General features: G+C 38.2%; 1 protein-coding gene across 9 annotated transcripts in view; it reads right to left on the bottom strand.

Annotated features, from left to right (window-relative positions):
* PDE4D (phosphodiesterase 4D) overlaps positions 1–16,395 on the bottom strand; it is a 1,431,601-nt gene that overhangs the window by 123,119 nt on the left and 1,292,087 nt on the right. The window lies entirely within an intron of this gene.

Below are 16,395 nucleotides of genomic sequence, written 5' to 3'. Positions count from 1 at the left end.
GCAAACAGAGCAAGAAAGACTGAATGAGGTAGAGAGGTGCAATTGATGGGAGGGGACTGGCTACATTTTACTTCTCACCACGTACAAATTTAGCTCTTGATATTAGCATATTTAAATAATTCATAATTTTAAAAACGTAATTGGAAAATGTATCAATACTTTCACATCAATTTGCATTAAAATTGTGTTAAACTTGAAATTAGGGTTTCATTGTCAAACTGCTGGTATGTTTTTTTTCCCCACCATATTATCAAAAACAAACAAACCAGAATAACCACTGGTATGAATGAAACATTCATCACTATCTCATAGCAATGGTGTCTTTTTGCTTCTCTGTCCATTAAAGGTTTTGATAATTTAGCTAACTATATTATTTACTGGTTTTATTCCGAGAAATTGAACACTAAGAGGTACATTCTAGTAGAAAGGCTGCCCTAGGGTAAAATAAAAAGCACGTTAGCACTGCTGTAAAGAGTCTGATCTCTGGAACAGACTGCTCAAATTTGACTGTTGACTCTGTTACTATCTACATGACCCTGGGCTACCTTAGTTTCCACAACTATAAAATAAGAATAATAATATATCCACCCTCACAGATTTATGGTGAGGGTTAAACAAAGTCCTTAGAAGAGTGAGGCACACAGAAAACCCTCAATGAATGGCATTACTTATTGAGCTATTGAGTATACTTGCTACTACCATGCACCCGGAAATTCTCACCTCTCTTCCCAGGAGATTATTTTTATATTTGATAACTCTTTTTTTTCAATAGTCATTTCTTTCTTATGGAAAAAGTGAGAAAGGAAAGAAAATGGACAACTGTGATATAAATGCTCAACACTGTAGGCTCAATAACACTATTGGTTAGAACACGAACAATTTCAAAAATAATTTTGAAGAGGTATATTTTGAGGCAGAAGACTATTGACAATTTTTTTCTCAATTAAAAAAAAAGTGTTGCAGTGGCAAATGGTCAAATGATATGATATCATTAAAATATATTTTATTTTTTTATTTATTTTTATTTTTTTCATTAAAACATTTTAAATATACAAAAATTTGGAAGGAAATATTAATGGCAGTTATCTCTGCACGGCTGGATTTGTAGAGTTTTAATGCATTTTGTGACTCATTTTTTTTTTTATTTTCTGAATGTGTATGGAATGCTCAGATGACTCATTCGTGTCACCAACTGAGATACAAAACAGAGGAACAAATTTAGGAGAAGAGCTAAAATTGATTTTGGGTATGAAGAATTTGATAAACTTGCAAGGTACTCAGGTAAAAATTTTCAATAAACAGACCAGTTTTCAAACTTCATGAAAGTGTCTAAGATGGACTTGGATATGAATTATCACATAGAGATGGCAGTTAAAATCACAAGAATGCATGAGCGAATTCTGGAAAACCTGCAGTGACTAATGTCTAAGAAAGGGTGAAGGAACTGCAGACTAAGAGGAAAACAGAAAGAGTGTATGGCCTCACGCCCAAGAGGGAGAGGGTTTCAAGGAGGACAGAATGACCATCGCCTTACTGAAGCCTAGTAAGTAATGAGCTGAAAAGTGTCTGTGTGATTTGATAATTAGGAGATGGGAGGAACCAGAGTATGAGTATTTGCAATAGAGCCATGGAGCTGAAGGTAACTGCAAGAGGGCTGAGAAAAGAAAAGGAAGGAGCAAATCTACAGTTTCCTTTCTACAAGTTTGGGTGAGAAAATCAGTAATGATAAGGGGAAGACACAAGATTAAAGAAGAAGGGGGTTTTTTCCCCTTAGGAATGGAGGAACTCAATGATTCTGAGGGAGAAAAAGCTACCAGCGACTAGGTCAAAGACGAAGCAGAAGAGAAGATGGATGGAATAATATCCAAGAAGAGGTATTCAAGGGGACAGAGGTTAAGTTTGAGGTTATTTTGACCTCTTATTTTTAAGCGCACAAAATAGATATCTTTCTACAGTGTAACATAAAAAATCAATACAGATTGAGCAAATTATAATTTAGCCTTTCTTGGATAACTCCATGTTGTCAATCTGAACGTCAATTACCGCACTTAGCTGTCCAGATGGAGGTGCGCTGTTAAGGTTTCCTAAGACAGTTTGAGCTTATTCCACCTTCCAAAAGTCCCCCAAACAGCAGTGCTGTTTTTTCTGGGTGATGTTGATAGATTCTGTTTCCTCCTTTGCAGGTTATCAGTCGCCACTTGGCTACTAGCAGTTGTGATTTTCCCTGGAATCTCCTATTCACCTTTTTCTGATTTGCTTATCTGATTTTGGAAGGCATGGACCCACTCATATATCAGTATACATTTCTCTTGCTAGCAAAGTGCATTATCTTTGGTAGGCAAAGTCTTGAACGTCTATTTTGGGTGCTCAGAGACCTCTTTGCTTCCTTCCTGGTGCTCATCTTTATTACAGGAAGAAGGGGACACTGTGGGGGTTGGGGGCTGAATTCTTAATAGCTGGGATATATACTGCTGTTAATAATTGAGGTCTACATATATATCATGTTTGCTGAAACATAATGTGTATATAGAGAAAAGGCTGAGGGAACACTGAGCTTACTTAGCAAAAGTTATTTCTCTTCTACAAAACCTACGTTGTTTGTTGAGTGATTTCATCAGAGTCATCTGCAAGCCCTATCTATGATTACATAAATAATTAACAATAGTTTTAAAATACCTTTGAAATGATTTTGGTTCTGTTTACATCCCCAACAATGTAACTCCCACAATATTTTGACAGGTTTATAATTATTATTGGAAAATACATTTCTTATCTCAGAGAGTTTGTGAATTAATGTTTACTGTACAGCTAACAAATATATAGACAAAAATGTGTAAATGGCTAGGAAATGAAATGGAAATCTTTGTCCAAATTCATTATCAACATGTTTTCAGCATGTATTATGCTAAGCTGCATTATAATGTACTTTCCTTGAGGAGATACATTTAAGAAATTAAAATGGCATAAAGCATACAATTCCCCATTGTATAATCCAAATAAACAAGAATGATTTTCAGAAAGCTCATCCCATGGATTTCTTTTTAATTTATACACTATAGGTAACTTACACTCTATGATGAGTATACTAACCAAAATTTTGCCCTCTGGCCCTGATTTACCAATTTTACACAATTCAGACTTCCTAAGACAGGATTTGAAAATAAACAGTATTTGCCAACATGTGCAAACATGCTCAATGAGCATCTATGCACATGTATTTTACTACCTTTCCTTTCTTTTTCAGTCTGAGTGCTTTTAAAAATCAGCATAACCACAATAAAAAGAAACCACAACTGCCCTATTATTGAATTACAAAGCAATGTGTGTGGGAAACACCCCTCTGGAGTTTTAAGAGAGTCAAAAGGAAGATGTCCTGCACGTACTCCATGGCTGCAGGAATTCTGGTGAAAGGAGATACCAATCCAGAACTGCTTGAACGATGACTGTACAGCCAGCAAGAGGTGGAGGAATGACGGGAAAGCTTGGGAAGCTGATTGGCAGGCAGGAGAGGCAAGCAGGGAGGAGTGGAAGATGAAAGTCAGAAAAGACAGCAGGAATGAAAAGAGGTGCAGATGTGAAGCTAGAGTAGACCACCTATTCCAAATTTCCACATTTCAAGCAAGTTTTTAAAAAGTTCAAAGAAATACAACCTTCTGCAAGATGAGAAGTTGCTTTAGGGAACTGATTTTAAATAAGTAATAGTTGGTAATTAGTCAATACAATCATTAGCAACAAAAATGGCAAGATTAAATACCAATAAAATACTTCACAGTACACAGTGCAGCCAGGTGCAGACTTCTTTATCCGAACTCAATTTCTCTACACTTAAGCCACTATTATTTTTGTGGCTTCACAGTGGCTTTACCCAATACTCTAGAGCACAATTTCTCCACATAGGGGTTGTTACAAAACATCGAGATTGCTGCTGAGCTGAATTACTCTAACCTACGTGAAGGAGTTCTCATTGGCATATTATTCTATTCTGGGGTCTCACTGCTACCAACTCATCTAGTTGTCACATAAATCACCTGAAAATACTGTTTTTGTCAAAATATTGCCATGCCCATCTGTGTTCAAAAACCATTAATGACTGACTATCAACTTTAGGTTCACATCTGAAACATCTTAGTTTGGCCAAGGCTTTCCCTTCTAATCTCACTCATTTGGACCCTCTAGTACAGGACTATTACACTTGTCACACACATCTTTGATTCAACAACTGTGCATCTTATGTGGGCAGATTGATCCCCTGTATCTATTTAAATACACTCTACAGTAAGCTGCTTAAATGTTAAACCCCATATTTTCCACCTATGTATCCCAGGTCTGATATGCCTGGCATGTAGAAGGTGCTCCAATCAATGTTTGTTGATAGTGAATACAGCAACTTAGATAAATAAATAAAGCCATACGTATGTGCTAGGTCTACTCTGGCTCTTGTTCATAGCACTGACTACTGTAAGGAATAGATCTCAGTGACTGCTACAAAGCAACCACCAGGGAACAAATTTCAAAGAGGAAAGAATTTATTCACAGTCTTATGAAGATTTTCAGTATTGCTTTCTTCCTAGGCACCATCCAGTGTACCTGACCTAATTCTCCTTGTTCTTCAGAACAATGGTCTGTTCTTCCAGTTTAGATGTTTTTCTTGTATGCATTTGTTGTCTTTCTTCCCTTTATCAGCACCAACAGCAGACACACCACAATTCAAGTGAAATCTTCTTGACCTTGGGAAATCTTCACAGTTGTTCTATTATTCTATGCTTCATACCTTACAAATGAAAATTATGCCACAGGACTTGGGGCAGTGAAAGAAACAAAGGAGGGTAAAGGAAAGCATGAAAGAATTATATAAATTGGGGTGGGAAGGATGAAAGAAAAAATATTTTTGAGAGCCAAAAGGTAGTAAAATTCTAAAACTCTTAATTCAAATTTACTGCCTACCTCCTCCTTTAAGGAAGATGGCTGATGTCATATTCATACAAGTGAGTTTCTTCCTTAATGGTCAAATTCTTATTTTTTGGTTTAAAGATCCAAGGATCCTTCTAACAATGGGCAAACAAAACAAAAATAAATGCTTTTAGAAAAACGCTAATTAATATTAAATATCAAAAGAATAGGGGCACTTGGGTGGTTCAGTTGGTTAGGCATCTGTCTCTTGATTTCAGCTCAAGTCATGATCTCATGGTTCATGGGATCAAGCCCAATGTCCAATTGCGCTGATAGTGAGGGGCCTAATTGGGATTCTCTCCATCCCTCTCTCTCTGACCCTCCCCTGCTCATGCTCTCTGTCTCTCTCAAAATAGATAAATAAACATGAAAAAAAAGAGAACAGAGGAAAGTTATGCTTTGCTTATAGAATATGTGGGTTACCAACATACAGGCTTTATCTATTGAAGTAACATTATTTGAGGCATTGAAATAATTCTTTAGACAGTCCAGACAAAATGTTTCTAACACCAGAGCAGAGGATGTAGATTAATTTTATGAAGTCTGACTTTCTTTACTGTTTATAGAACACCAGATTGTTCTTATGTTTTCCATCTCATTTCTAACTTGTGCTTTTTCAAAGGTGCTTATATGACAAAGAAAATAACAGAGACTATAACAAGAAACCTTAGAATATAGTGACTTTCTATCCAGTAATACTATTTTTCAATCACTGAGATCTGCTGTATGTTTTAGCATGAGCCATTCAGTCATGCTCCACAAGGGATAAGGTGAAAACATCCTGTGATTCATTTCAATTCCACTACTGTTCACATTCAGAGAAATAGATATGAAGGGCCTGAGATAGAAATGCAGAACAAAAGAAAAGCCTACTTGTAATCTACAGTTCCACAGAGGTTGATGGGGAAAAGTGCAAAATGAAATAAAACCAGCAACATTCTAAAATCCAAAAATATTAATTATTCCTACACCAATGCATTAAACAAAACAAAACAAACAAACAAACAAACAACAACACAACAAAACCTTGAAGGTAACTTTCATTTTGTTCATGGTTATGTTTGACTTTCCTTACTATATCCCACAACATATGGGGTTGCTGCATGAAATCTTCTTCACTGACTGTGACCTGGGCAGAATCATCCATTCATCCATTGATCAAGCACATATGAATCCCATTTATGTGCCAAGCACTTTGAGTACTTCGAAATCCAATATCAACAAGGCATAGTGTAAACTCTAAAGAACATCACAGGCTTACAGTTAGCCAAGGCCCTATCTTTTAAAATTCATAAAGCTATACTCTGAGGTCCTTAGTGCTCCATTCTTTCTTTCTTTTTTTAATGTTTATTTATTTTTGAGAGAGAGAGAGAGCATGTGCAAGCAGGGGAGGGGCAAAGAGGGGGGTACACAGAATCCCAAGCAGACTCCAGGCTCTGAGCTGTCGGCAAAGAGCCCAATGTGGCACTTGCACTCACGAACAGTGAGATCATGACCTGAGCTGAAGTCATACGCTTAACCGACTGAGCCACCTAGGTGCCCCCCCCATTCTTTATTTTCATCTAAAAGTTATTTACTGAGGTGACAGTCACATAATAGAAAATTAAATTTTTAAAGTGAATAATTCAGTGGCATTTAGCACATTCACCATATTATGCAACTACCACCTCGGTCTTGTTCCAAATATTTACATCATTCCAATAATATCCCTGACCCATTAAACAGTTTCTCCCTCCAAGACCACCATCAGTTTCAAGGTGTAGGAGGCAGGAAGCTTTCATTTAAAAACAGGCTTTGAAAAAACTCATCTACACAAGGAATCACTCTGAGGAATTGTGTAGGAATTATGTAGGAACTGAGGAAAATATACTGAGGTCAGAGAGCCTTTCAAAATCAGAGTCAGCCTCCTATCTTAGGGTTTTAAAAATGGCATTCTTCATTTTGTTTGGGGGTGTTGTGTTTTGTTTTTTAGACATGGCCAATTTTCCAGATTCTCATTTCCAAAAGCCTGTAGATGTTGCCTTTGGTCCAGTGGCTAAGGTGTTGTTGTACTGATAATATTCTGACACACCAAATTTCTAAAGATCAATTAATACGAAGAATTTTCAGATCTGTGTGTTTATTTACCCTCTATGTCTTAGGGCTTCATCTAAATCCCAGGGCGTGCATTCTGTCTTCACCATAAGCAATAGCACAGCTGATTCTAAAAATGTCTCCATGGTATCTTTGTTTAAGTTTCTTCAGCAAACTCTTCTTTGAGATTTACTTTCTTTGCCAATTCAGGTAATGGGGTTGATTAAAAAAAAAAAAAACAACAACAAAACAAAACTCTTTCCAGGTAATCTTTTTTCCCTTTCATCGTCTGCTGTTTACATATCTTCTTACTTCTTAATTTTGCTGAACACCTCCAATTCTTTGTTCCCAACTGTTGTTTTGCCATCAGAACATTTGATTCCAAAGCTTATGACCTTTCTAGTTCATTAAAAATATGAACTGCCAAGCTTCTTGCTCTTGACATTGTAGTTCTTACTAGAAGCATCAAGCCAAATGTTTTACCCTCAATTCTACTCCATTCCAGACATCCCGTCCCCTAATACTTACAGATAGGAAAGAGGTGAGCCCCTGTAAATCTGAAAACTTGTGGATGTAGAAGCCTAAATGGCAGAGACAGGTCAGTAACTGTTTTAGAAGGAAACTGTACTGAGGCAACATAGTGCAGCACTGTGGTTAAAAACATATTGTGAAAACCAGATGGCCTTGGGTCCACATCTTGGCGCTACTACTTACAAACTACAACCCTGTACATGTTGTTTAAATTCCCTGAGTAGCAGCTTTCTCATCTGGGCTATGTAAAAAGGTAGTATTATTTATTTATTAAAAAAAATTTATGTGTATTTATTTTTGAAAGACAGAGACAGAGACAGAGACAGAGCATGAGTGGGTAAGGGCAGAGAGAGAGAGAGAGAGAGAGAGAGAGAGAGAGACAGAATCTCAAACAGGTTCCAGGTTCTGAGCCATCAGTACAGAGCCCGACACAATGCTCGAACTCATGAACCAGGAGATCATGACCTGAGCTGAAGTTGAGCATTTAACCAACTGAGCCACCCAGGTGCCCCAAAAGTCAGTATTGTTTAATGGACAGATCTTGTCTTTATACCAATCATAGTATTTACACAGCAGTCAATTCAATGAATTGCCTCAGAAACTGCTGAAAAGTTTTAATTGTTGGTAAATGTACTCATAGAGGAACAATTTTTCCTACTCCAAGCCCAGTTTCATATTCTGCCCTGAGTGGTATCTGTAAATTATAACACCTTTTTAATCTTCACCTCCCTAGTTATGAACTGAGGGAGACTGAGTGATAAGTTGTATTCCTTGCATTTGGCCTCTCCTACTCTGGGATTTTATTTTACAAGAGAGGACCACTGAGGAGTAAGAGAGAGGCTGTTGTGGGCAGTGGTTTGCTCAAGGTCTCACAGAGAGGCCTGCTGCAAACCAGCTCATTCTAACCTCGTTCTCAGCAAGTTTGATTTTCACTTATGTAAACCATACTTTCTTATTTCTCTCTTCTCATTTATCATAGCTCAGCCTGACTCTAAGCTTCTTTCACTTCTACCTCCCTAAATTTTGCTCTAATAACTCTGTAACTAACTAACCTACCTCTCTGAGAGTTCTTTTTAAAGTGGTTGTTCTATTAACCTCCCTAAATCAGTTACCTTACCACTACTATTCTATTGCAACCAATTAAAATTAATGGGATCCATAAGGTAAAACAGAAAAGAGGGGAAAAAAATCAAACATACATGTTGGATTAAAAATTGTAAGCTAAAAAATATTAATGAGTTTTCAAAATCATAATATATTCAATTATCAATAAATTTATGCAGAAAAAAGATGAAAATGTGGACAGGATGATTATTTCCTAAATTTACAGTAGAGACTGTTCTGGAGAAGGAGGCAGGGAAATGGGCTTAATGGTGGTAGTGGGGACATGGGGTCCTCAAAATTCATCTCTATAGTTTTATTTCTTCTTTTAAAAAAAACCCTGAAGTAGTCATAACAAATATTAATATTTGAAAATTCTAACTTGTGTATACAATTTTTTACATATTGTCATCCCTGGTAATTTTTTTTTTCCGAATTAATTCTAAAAGAGTTATATGTGCTACTCAAAGAACTAAGACATCTTAGATCTCTCACTGAATGGTTCAAATGCTGAGGTAAGACCTATACTACGACTATGTGTAACCAAAGCCACAGGGCTCCCAATACTTCTAGTTTTGGATTTCAGCAGTTAGGGGAGATTGGACTATTTTGTTTCCATGGCTCATTAAGCTCGGGTTAGACTGGTGTCCATAATCAAATTCACTGCATTTATCCCTGCCTCCTTCCTATGAAATCAGGCCGGACCTTAGGGAAAAGAAAGAATAAAACATACCCCAAATCCATAGTAATTCTGCCCATAAAGGAAATTAACACACCTGAAACGGATTAAATTCTTTTTCCTTTTCTAAATGATCCCCTTCCTTAAGCTTCCTCTGTCAGTTGACTGCCAACCCTATTTGCTAATTCCCATCCCTCATAGGGTTCACTAGCACTTCCTGTTGCAAATTAGTGTTCCCTGAAACTGAGCCTGACATCTCCAAAACACACCCAAACTCTGGGGGCTACTGGGCTTCCTGCTGGTGTGTCTGGTGCAAAGGGCACCCAAACATCCACAGAGGCTGATCCATCATTACCTGTGGCCTGGGAGTGTTCCTGGTGTGAGAAAGGAATAGTGAGAGACGAGAGGAAACTGTGGGTAGGAAGAAGGGAGAGGGTTTTCATTATTTTTCAGGGGAGGAAATGACCTCGACTGAGAATAATGCAGAACCAAAGGAGAGAGGTGGGACAGATGGAGAGATGACAGACACAGGGACAGACACAGGAGCAATTTGGAGTAACAGGTCCGAATACTTGTAACCAAGGCAACACAGCAGTAAAGGTACAGAGAATGGTAATAGCAGGTCTGTATTGTGTTAATAGGATTAACATCAAAGTCAATTGCTTTTTAACCTTTTTGAGGACAAAAGCCTAGTGAGAAGACTCACCTCCTCCACCCAGTGTACCATCTCACACTCAGGACTGAGCAGGTGGAAGGAGGGCTCTGATCCTCTGAGAGCTGATCGAGAACCCTTCCTATAAGATCTTGGTTCTGCAGCTGCAGAATCCTTTTTTTTCTTTTTTTTGGCAATAAAGACACGTATTATTTTAAAAAAGAAGAAGATAAGGTAGAAAGGAAGGAAGAGAGGGAAGAAGGGAAGGAGAAAGATTCCATTTATAAGCCTCATATAAAACTAAAATCAAAACAAAACAAAAAAAAATGACCAATATGAACCAAGTTACAGATTCATTTGTGTCTTTCAAGAGGACGAGTGGATCCCTGCGTGGATAATTAGCCCTCTTTACAATATTAGACTGAGCAAGACAGGTTAAGCGTACATAGTAAACATGCTTTGCTAAAGACCTTCTTCTTTTATTCACTCTGTCCCATTAGATGGAAGACGTCCATTTTAATGTAATCTTTATTTTTAAGGACAAAGTTGAGGGAGGGGTGGGTTCTACCCTAAAGATTCATTGTGTATTTGAAAGGATTGCTGCTTTATGCTTCTTCATTTTCAAAATTAAACAGGTCTTGGAAATCGAAGAACCATTACATTACAGAGCTTCTCTCTCACACAGCTCCTCCTCCAGTACCGTCCATTTAAAGTAGGAATTTCGAATAATGCAGCTTATTAAATCCATGTTTTCTGCCAGATTCTGCTCTACGTGCATATGTTCTTTTGTTTCCCTCCTAACATTTCCATGGCTCAGAAACCAGTCTTTCTGGTATAGCTGAAGGATATGGATATTAAAATCAGATCAGCAAAAGATTTTATAGACTTGGGAAGCTGCCAATCAATGTTGTAAAATCAAGCAGGTCATGTAGGTGGTGATATCATCAAGTCTATTCTATGTAGTTTCAATATTGCTGTTGGAGGAGAGGCTGGAGCCAGGGTCGAGCTGGCGAACAATTGGGAGTGGGCAAGGCAATGAAAGGATTAATTGTGGAATTTGAAAGTGGGGGCAATTTACATTAAAGAATTGTTTTCAAAGACTTCCTAACCTCCAAGACATTTTCCAGTCTAGGTAACCTTTGAATCACAGCTGGAGGTGATGTTCTTGGAGCTGCCTCTGAAAGCTGAAATCACAACACGCCTGCAGCGTTCCCTTCCCAAACCCACAACTTTGTCATCTTCTCAAGCAGACACACACTCAAGAGTCCACAGTACTGTTTTGGGGTGGGCGGGGGGAGAGGGTTTGTTGCTTTGTAGTAGCTCTTTTGAAGTGTTTAATTCCTCCTTTGTAATCTATTCATCATCACGCATTTCAAGCATATCAGTTTTAGCTCAAAGATTGCATTCACAGGGGTTTATTTTCTCCTGTGGCTCAGGGCCTCTGTCCAGCATCTGGGTGGCACAGTTTTGTTTTATCTGAGTTCAGAAACGTTAAGAAAATTAAATTCTTTCTCTCTCCCTTCCTTTCCACTGGCCAATTCAGGCTAAGATGTTACTGAGGTTGGGTGTGAGCGAGTGTCTATGCAAAGGAGCACCGTGTGCCTGTCTTTGTAAAATACAGGAAATGCATAAAAGAAAGAAGAGTTCAGCTGGAGCCACTGCTGCTCGGCTTTGCTTCTTTCCCCTCCTCCCCTCTTCCTCCTCCCTCCGAGCACCGGCTTTTAATTTTCAACAGCACTGCAATTGCTTGGTGTGGTTTCAAGAGCTGGGGTGCCATTCTCCCTGATGATGACTCTGCTGACGTCAATGGCATTCTTATCATGCCTAGTGCGACATCAGAAACCAGCCCTCAGAGGCTCCTCTTATTCAGGCTGTCTGGGCTCTCAGTAAAACGTGGACTGGATTTCTCAAATGAAAAGGACTTACGCTCCGATCCTAGCAAGCAAGCTCTGCTCTCAGCCAGACACCCTTCTTCTGTATGACAGCTTGGCAGTTAAAGCTTTATTCCTTAGTGTTCTCTTCTGCTCAGACTCCCTGAAGGAGAAGAGAAGACTAAGTGGAGCACAGGGCTACCTCTGTGTCTGGAGCTTTCAGAGACGTGTGTGTGTGTGTGTGTGTGTGTGTGTGTGTGTGTGTGCGCGCGCGCCTGTGTGTGTGTGTTTCCCCACCACCAAGGCAAAACTGCTTGACCTGATTATTCTTTCGGTTTTGCTAAAGCATTTGAGGTGGTTCCCCTCTATACAGTGGGCCAGATCCACTCATTTAAGTACTCCTGGCTTGCTGGCTTACTTTCTGGGTCAGAACTGGAGCTCAGGTCCAAACATCAAGCCCATTTTCACTTCCAGATTGCAGCAAACACCTCTCTTCTCTCTCTTTTTTTTTTTTTTTTTTAGTTTTGGTAATAAATACAGGTTGGGAGAAGCAGGGAGATAATTATAGCTAAATAATAAGAGTAATGACAATAATAGCTGAATACAAAAACAATATCATTGAGAATTTAACATTTTCCTCTAAACTTACTCATGAGTTTTTAAGAGGTCTGATCTCAAAGGCTAGAATTATAAGATAGTCACTTGATGCTAAAATCCACCATTAGCTTTCCACCCAGCAGTTGGAGAGCAACTGTTAGGATGACAAAACTTCCTTTTGCAGTAGAGTTTATTATGGTCCAAATCTAGCCTAAACCATTTCAGATACGTCTATAGTTCAAATCTAAAGTCAAGGACATTTAACATGAGGAGAAAATGGTACATATCTAGGTAGGTTTCTTTGGCCCAATTTTTCCTATAGACAAATCAAAATGACCTTGGTATCTACCAACCATATGACGATGGTTCCTCTTAAAGATTGCTGAGCCACCCTTAATAAACTTTTTAGAAGTAACTCATCTAGAGAGAAGCCATTTAACAATGTATGACATGTATAATCATTAATTCCATCTAGAACTAGTTGGAATCATAACATTAAGGAACATAGGCTTACACCTAGTTTAACCCTTCCACCTTCACATGAGGAAACTGAGGCCCAGAGGTAGTTTCATGATGTACTCAAGGTCATGCAAAAAAGAAGTGGCATGACTGAAAAACTCAAGCCATCTCGCTCTTTATGTATGTTCTTTTCACTTCTGCTGCTGATTATTTACAGCCCAAACTTTTGCCTAGAAGTTTTTATTTGTCATACAAATATGAATAGTAATTCTGAATTTCTTGATTGAAATGAATTTTTAGGAGTTTTTAGATTAAGAGAGTCATTACAAATTTCTTCTTCTTTTCAGGAAGTTCTACAACTAGTGAAAACATTATTAAATGGAATGGGACAAAATAATATACATTGCACTACTATGGAATGGAATTCCATGGAATGGCATGGAATTCAGGTGGCTTTTTAAAAAAGTAATGATGGAGCCTGAGTAGAGACATTGGAGATTTACCTGGACATTCCACATACCTGAGCCCCCTGCATCTGGCCATCATCCTGCCTCATTTACTACTTACCTTGCACCAGCCTGATTGTAGCATGGGGTTACTCATATAATTTATTCACTTTCTAATTCAAGCCATTGGCTTAATGTTTGCTACCTTGTACACTTGATATTTATAGTTACCTTCTTCCCTCCCCCTCATATCAGTCTCCTTACAAGACTATAACTGCTTTGATAAGTCACTTTTAGACACTCTCTTTTGGGCAGATGCATCATCACCCTCTGGTCCGGAATGGAGAAGAGATGAGACCAAGTTGAGAGATGCTGGGTTTAGGGTTGGAAACCTGGCTTGCTACTATATAATTATAGGGTATTTCTTAAACTTTCTGAGCCCCTGTTTCCTCATCTGTAAAATAGGAATAATGATCCCTAACTTATAGGATTATTGAAAGAGTTAGAGAGGCCCCTGGGTGGCTCAGTCAGTTTAGCGTCCGACTTATACTCAGGTTATGATCTCATGGTTCCTGAGTTTGGGCTCCATGTCGGGCTCTGTGCTGACAGTTCAGAGCCTGGAGTCTGTTTTGGATTTTGTGTCTCCCTCTCTCTCTGCCTTCCCACTGCTTGTGCTCTGCCTCTCTTTCTCTCGAAAGTAAATAAACATTTAAAAAAAAATTAAAAAAAAAAAAAAAGAAAGGGTTAGAGAAGATGTTTACTAAGCTCCTGTTAGACTACCTGGCACATAGGAGAAACTCAAGAAAGGATAATGCTGACATTGATGATAAAAAAATAACAGGTGGGGAGAATCATAAAATTAGTAAGGACTAATAAACTAGAACAAACAAAGGACAGGTAGTATTTTTCTCCTTGTAAGCAGAGTTAGTCCTGAGGAGTGCCACCACAATTGGAAGAGCAATATTTCTTCAAAGATTTTTTTCTAGTGAAAAATGAGTTATCTGAACCAAATACATCAGCATAGACCTGCATGATAAATTTCTATAAAATGTTAGTGGAATGCATTTTGCATTTGGTGTTTGATTGCAATTAGATGTCAAGTAGCTACAAAACCTAATTGTCCTCTTAAAAATCTTCAAGGATTATTTTGAAACTGGTCTGTGAGAGCTACTTTAAAGGTAAACCATTCTGGGCTGATTCAGTTTCTGGTTCTCCTCTCCCTGAGACAAACTGCCAATAGTCCACTAGGCCGTAAGTCGCTTTGTGTACACTGAGATAAGAAGACAAATTAATTCCTTAAACTTAAAGGGAGACCCACATTAAGGTCACAAGGGTTTTGGAAAGCCTAGCTCTCCATTAGGGAGATAAACCATAGCATCCCATAATACACATTTTCACATTTCACTACAAAATTGAGATCATTTCATTAATAACAAAATTTATCAAAATATAAATGCTGTCCCCTTTGCAGAAATCAATAATTTAATATAAAATAAAACTAGCATTTGACTCAGAAACAAATCACAGCCATGTCTGAAATTTGGGTGGCTCACCCAAATTTCATAATAGGAACCAAGAAAAAGAAGTATGTAGATTTAGGAAAGGGTGTTCATCTCTGTGATTTGGCCCTGAAACCAATCAATTCTGCCTGGGGCAGTGCAGAAAAAAAGCTCTCCTTTCTAGTGAATCTTCATGTCTCACCCACTGAAAAACGTTTTACACCCCATTAACAGGCTGGTCAACTTTTAACATTTGATGTCCCTTTCTGCTTCAACTCAAGCAAATAGAAAGAAAGGGTTTAGTCACATCTAACTTCTCCAAACTAGTAAGTAAAGTTAAAATGCAAATTTGATAGTGTGCTTTCCCCTTCCTTAAAGCCCTTCTTCAACAATGCTCCATTCACTTAGCCAGGGGCCCAGTGGTCAGGCCAGTGTAAACCTGAGGAAAGATCACCACTTTCTAACTCACCTAGCCTAAAGGACTGCCCTTCTGTAACTTACCTGACTAGAGATGGTGTCTTTTAAAAATATGCAAAAGGTGGGGCACCTAGTTGGCTCATTTGGTCAAGCATCCCGACTTTAGCTCAGGTCATGGCTCAAGCCTGGTGTCAGGCTCTGTGCTGACAGCTCAGAGCCTGGAACCTGCTTCAGATCCTGTGTCTCCCTCTCTCTCTGTCCCTCCCCCACTCATGCACTGTCGCTCTCTCTCTATCAAAAATAAATAAACATTCAAAAATTTTTTTAAAATATGCAAAAGGTGTATTAGGTATACAAAAGGCACAGAGGCGTTCCTTCAGAATTAGCTTCATGCCGATTTGATTATACGCTCCCACAACAACTTGCATTTTGCCTTCATGGTATTTAAGGCATTTCAATCATATATTTTTAATTTTTCTTTGCCCTACTAGACTGTAAAGTAGGAATTGTGACCACATAGTTCATCTATATATCCCTGGCTTCTATTATAGTGCCTGCTACACAAGTAGTTGGTTAAAAAACATTGTTATATAAAGTCAGTTTGCCATGTTATGTTCAATAGTTGATATGATTCTTGATAAAAGTTATTACTGAGAGGATATGAAATGATTCTATATCCTCATATGTGACTTTACCATGGTTATTCCCAAACGCCAAGGGCATATGGTATTCCAAAACAAAGTGAAATTACAACAGTAATAATGATAAGGCCAATGTAACACAGTTATACATACACACACACAAATTAATGAAAGGTTTCAATGGCTCCCTTTTGGGGATGACTGCCCTTTTTTTCCTATTTTGTGATATTAAATGTATGTGGAATGCAAGACATAAATATCCCAATATGAAATCATGACTCTAGTAAATGGCAGTCGTTCTGTTGAAAATAGCTTTATTTGGCAAAAGTTAATAAGAGTTGATGAGTTGGTAATCCTATGTTGGGCCTCTCAATTTTTTTTTTTTTTTTAATTTTGAAATTCCAAAGTCTGGGAATCATCGACTGAGCAGAATTTTTCCCATCGGAACAGACTTGAGGATTTTTGTGATGCACATCTTA

This window comes from Herpailurus yagouaroundi, unplaced genomic scaffold, assembly GCF_014898765.1.
Source record: "Herpailurus yagouaroundi ecotype Mexico unplaced genomic scaffold, PumYag 29, whole genome shotgun sequence".
Classification (NCBI taxonomy): domain Eukaryota; kingdom Metazoa; phylum Chordata; class Mammalia; order Carnivora; family Felidae; genus Herpailurus; species Herpailurus yagouaroundi.
The sequence above is the reverse complement of the archived record's forward strand: the minus strand, read 5'-3'. Positions and strand labels throughout refer to the sequence as shown.